Consider the following 5,737-nt stretch of genomic DNA (forward strand, 5'->3'; position numbering starts at 1 on the left):
TTTACTGTATCCTGGTTGGCTCATCCCTTGTGACCCTTCTGTGAGGGGATGTCTAATTGTCTACAGATGGGCTTTGGTTCTTCATTATTCCCATCAAAATGGTTGTTTGGGGTCTTCTGATTACTGTTACCTGATCCCATCAACATCTTGTGATCACACTGATTGGTGTGCTTCTTCCATGTGGACTTTGCTGCTCCCCTGCTAGATGGCCTCTTGTTTACCTTCAAGCCTTTAAAACCCCACACGCTATATCTTGTGATAGCCGGGCACCATCAGCTTTCCTCACCACATTTGCTTATGTACCCACTTTTGTCTTCAGAGATCGTGTTGGAAAAGTGAGCGTGTCTTGGTTATGTTAATGAGGTACAATTAGTATAAAGTGTGGCTTGGGACAATCTCTTACAAAACAGAAGAGCAGTTTAAAGAAGTAGAGTTTCACACAAACAAATGCCATGCCACATGGCAAGCTCCAAGGAACTGGGTGCTGAAGCATAACAGACAAGGCCCTTTCCCCAGAGCCAGCAGACAGAGAAAGCCTTCTTCCCCTGATTAGTTTATCCTCATACACTGTGACAAAACAAACTTATGTTTGTTAAAATAAAAAACAAACAAACATCCCTGAGAAAGCTAAAGCGATATTAAGAAACGACAAGCAAAGGGGCCTACCGGGAGAAGGTTTCTTAGTGAAATGGCTGAGGGAGCAGGCTGGATAAAAGAGTGAAGAAAGTGTTTCAGAAGGGAAGCTGGGGCTGACATACACTTGACCTTCACCATAACTTTGTCAGAAGGGGGCTGTCTTCCTAAGAATAATTATATTCTTCCCTATTCCTATCACCCATCATCTTTAGGTAAAAGACCCACAGTCCTTCAGGAAGTAGCTCCCTCATTCACTCGCAGGAGGGTCTACCGTAGGCCTCAAGAAAGAGAAGCATCCTGATGGGGTGCACAGGCTGGTAGGGCCTAAGGTAAGGGAGAGAGAGTGGACCAGGTAGAATAACTGACATGGACACTCGGAAAAAAGAATGGTGGATTGAACCCCTGACTAGCATGGGTCCATAGAATACTAGGCTTATCTCTGCCACTGAGCAACTGCTCAAGTTCAATTACTTCAGAATTTGCAAGCCCCTCATAATTTCCTCCCAATCACCTCGGAGTCAAAACCGCCAGTTTGAGACACTAAACAAAGGTGAAGAAATTTCTCTTTCCTCCAGCAAGTCTCCCCCGACATCTTGGAACCTAGTGACACACACATTCGTGGAAAGCACAAGACAGAGGATTTAGTCAGCCTGCTGCATGCATTTCTGGACATAGTAACTACCGTAACTGTCTAAGATCTGGAGCAGTTTCTATGATGAGGCACAGACTGGGCATCGGCCAGAACATCTGTCAACTCTCAGTCAATGTGTGGCTGCAACCATTGCTGCATGATCGTCTGCAAATGTTCGCTTGCATGTGATGCCTATGGTATTGTTCTATAATTTAAGCATTCTGATATGTCACCTTTTTTTGGAATGGGTACAAATATGGATTCATTCAAGTATGTTGGCCAAGCAGCTGTCTTCCAAATTTCTTAGCATAGATGGTTGAGTGCTTCCAGTGCTTCATCAGCTTGGTGAAACATTTCGGTTGGTATTCCACCAATTCCTGGAGCTTTCTTTTGGGCTAAAGACCCCAGTGCAGTTTGAACATCCTCCTTCAGCAGCATTGGTTCTTGCTCTTAAACTACTTCTTGACCCAGTGGACTGTCAGCTAGTTCTTTCTGGTACAGTGACTGTGTGTGCTTTCCATCTTCTTTGACTGCTTCCTGCATCATTCGGTATTGTCCCCATAGAATCTTTCGATCTTGAACTTTTGCTTGAGTTCTTTCAGTTTCAGATATGCTGAATTTGTTCTTCCTTTTTAGTTTTGTAGCTCTTGATCTTTGCACAGTTCATTATAATATTTGACTTTATCTTCTGGAGCTGCCTTTAAATTTTCTGTTTGCCTCCAATTTCATCCTTTCTTCCATTTGCCTTAGCTACTGTACAACTAAGAGACGGTTCCGTCTCTCTGCTGACATCTCCTTTGATCTTTTCTTTATTTCCTGTCTTTCCAATGACCTTTTGCTTTCTTCGTGAATGATGTTCTTGAGGTCCTCCCACGGCTCAGTAGGTCTTCTGTCATTAGTGTTTAATGCATCAAATCTGTTCTTGAGATGCTTTCGAAATTCCGGCAGAAAAACATCTTAGGAATAACCAACCCCCTTAACAAATGTATCACTGGGGTCAGGACCATAGTCCCAGGGGACACGAAGGTTAATTGGCATGACATTGATCACAGAGACAATAGTCTACCTCCAAATTTGATGAGTAGTGACTGGATTCTTAAAAGTTCAAAGCAGTCATCCAAAGTGCAACGATTGGTCTCTCCCTGCGTGGAGAAAAGAAGAACGGGGACAACTGAAAGGCAAATGGGAATGCCATTCCAATGGACGTATAAACCACGCAAACACCAGCCTCCATGATCCTGAGGCCCCAAGAATTGAATGGCGTCTGACTACTATACCAACTGTTCCAAAAGGAATCACACTAGAAGGCCCTGGATCTAATGGGAGTAAAATGTGAAACAAAAATTGAACTCACAAAGGAGACAGGCTTACTGGTTGCACAGAGACTGCTGGAACCCCCATAGCTGGGACATGATTTGCCAAGTTAGGATGTAGAATATATGTTAGAATAATTAATCCTTTAAGATCAAAAGGCAGCATTTCCCCAAAGACAAAGAATAGAGGGTCAGGAAAGAAGGAGGGATGGAAACAGGAGGAAGGAGTGGTGGTCACTGAAGGGATTACAATGGATGAATTGAAACAAATATGTATTAACAGTTCAATGTAAAACTGATGATCTGTCCTGTAAGCCTTTGTCTAATTCACTTTTAATTTTGTTGTTGTTGCTGCTGCAGTACATCAACAAGGTATTGCATGCAAGTTCAAGCCATATTTCAAAGAGGGCATGGAAGGAGAGATATCATTGTTGATGTCAGCTGGATCTTGGCTGTTTGCCTGTGTTTTGTTGACTGCACAAAGGCATTGGACTGTGTGTATCATAACAAATTAAGAATACCATCATGAAGAATGGGAATTAATTGTGCTGTAGAACTGCTACATAGACCAATACATAATCATTCAAACAGAACAAGGGATACTGCATTGTTGAAAATCAGGACAGGGTTGTATTCTCTCACCATAATTATTTAATGCGTGTGCTGAACAAATAAGCTAGACCACACAAAGAAGACCACAGCACAAGAGGATTGGAGGAGCCTGTGAGATACAATCTGTGATATACAGAGGACACAACTTTGCTTGCTGAAAGTGAAGATGACTGAAGTATTTGCTGATAACGATCAAAGATTATAACTTTCAGTATGGATCAATAAGCAACATCATCACGGAGAAGAGATTGAAGCCATCAAGGATTTCCACAATCAACACCCATGAAAAAGTAGTTAAGAATCAAACAGCAAATTGCATTGGGCATATCTGCTGCAAAAGACCTCTTCCAAGGGTCATAAAGCAAAGATGTCACTGAGGATGAAGGTGAGCCTGACTTAACACATGGTATTTTCAAATGTCTTATATGCATGTGAAAGCTAGACCATGGATAAAGAAGACAGAAGAAGAGGTGATGCATTTGAATTACGGTGTTGGCAAAGAATACGGAATACTGAATATGTCAGGGACATAGGCAGAGCGATGCGCAGAAGGTGTGTTATCCGGGTAGTCCCTAGAAAAGGGCATTAGGGTTGGTAGAGTGTCAGAGTAAGACAGAAAGAGCTTCAATGAGATAGACTGATGCAGTGGCGGCAGCAATGGGTTCAAACATGGCCAGGGTTGTGAAGGTGGTAAAGGACCAGGCAGTGTTGTACACGGGCTACCACAAGTTAGAATGGACTGGATGCCACCCACCAGCAACAATAACCCATTGGATACGAACAGGGCTTGTATGTCTCATTCCTACAAGTCTGCTGTTAAGTGGAGCTGTTAGGATAAAAGCAAGCTTCAGCTCGAACTAATTTCCATGAAATGCACTGATCTTTGTTAGATAGCACATGAAAATGTTACCAGAACTCATTTATGAGTTAGAAGATCTTTCTTTCTCTTTTCTCCCTGGACCCCACTTGTGATTTTAAAAAGAGCAGCACCTCACGTGGACACAGGTGAAAGAGATTGCAGTCTTAGATCTTGTCCCCTAAAGGAGCCCACTCTGACCCTTCTTGGTTATCCCCTCCCCACAAGGAAATGAGTCCATAGGTCTCGGGGAATGTGTCCATCCAAAGCATACCCCACGTTCCAGATGACTCTTGGGTACTCTGAGTGCTGGGATTTCCAGCCCACCAGTCCCAAGCTCACTGCTAGAACCTGAATAGGCAGGTTCTCACGATCTGAGTCCTGAAGACAGGCTTCATCATGGCTGTACTAACCCTGAGGCATGAGGGGTGGCCAAGGCAGAACTATTCATAGGGGATAGGGGATGCAGACAGAGGTGTCTTTAAAGTAGGAGCTAGAACTGTGCAGAGCGGGAGGGGAGGGTGAAGGGGAGCAGGCAGAACGCGGTGGACTCCAAGAATTCTATTTTCAATGCTGTAATTCTGTGTCCCTTTGAAGATATGTTAACTAAGACAGAAGGATATAACATATGAGGAGGTCCCCCCCATGTATATTTACATGTACATATGTAAATATAACATATGAGAAGGTCCCCCCCTCCAAACACACAAACAAGAAAAAAGCTCCGCTAGGTATATCTTTCATCATATGCATTTTTCTTGCTAGGTGAGCATCCAGCAACTTGTTCTGAGTTTAGTGCACCCAATGGCGTCACCTAGGAAGGTTCTCTCTGGTCATAGTGAATTTTTTTTTTTTTTTTGTAAAAGCAGTTTCACTCGAAGCTCAGTTTTTGTGATAGCTGATTTAAGAGAACAGTGTGTGGCTGTGAAATTTTGTTTCCTATAAAAGAAAAATGCTGGAGAAACTGTTGTGATGCTGCACACAGCTTACGAGGACAGCGCTGTGGGAAAAATTCAAGTGTGCAAGTGATTTTCTCTTTTCAAAGAAGCTGAAATGTCGATTGATGACAAACCTCAATCTGGATGTCCATCAACTTCCCAAATGGATGAAAATGTCCACAAAATTTGTGCACTTGTGCTGAAAGACTGATGATGGACCATTGAAGAGATGGGGGAGTTATCGGAACTATCTTGGAGCTTGGTCAGCGAATTTTAATGGAAGATTTGAGAATGAGAAGGGTTACTGTGCCATAGGTTCTGACTGACTAGGAAAAAGAGCTTCGAGTGGAAACATGCTGTGCTTTGAATGGGAGTAGTGATGCCAGAAGGGAAGGGAGAAGGTGGGGAGAGTGGGGGAGGAAGGGGGAACCCATTGCAATGATCAACACCCCTCCAGGGGGATGAATAGTAGAAACCATGGGGGAAGGGAGACAGCAGTTGGTATAAGATATGAAAATAATAATAATTTATCAAAGGGTCACGAGGGTGGGGAGGGGAGGGAGAGAAAAAAAGAGTAAATGTCTAGAAAAGAATAATGGCAACATATGTACAAATATGCTTAATAAAGATCATGTATGGATTATTAAGAGTTGTAAGAGCCCCCAATAAAATTATCTTTTAATAATTAAAAAAATTAAAGAAAAACAAACCACAACAGCTCCAAAGCAACCCAGGTCCCCCCCACCTCAGG

Source organism: Echinops telfairi, unplaced genomic scaffold, assembly GCF_000313985.2.
Source record: "Echinops telfairi isolate 266 unplaced genomic scaffold, ASM31398v2 ScPeMD7_3533;HRSCAF=4204_0, whole genome shotgun sequence".
NCBI classification, from domain to species: domain Eukaryota; kingdom Metazoa; phylum Chordata; class Mammalia; order Afrosoricida; family Tenrecidae; genus Echinops; species Echinops telfairi.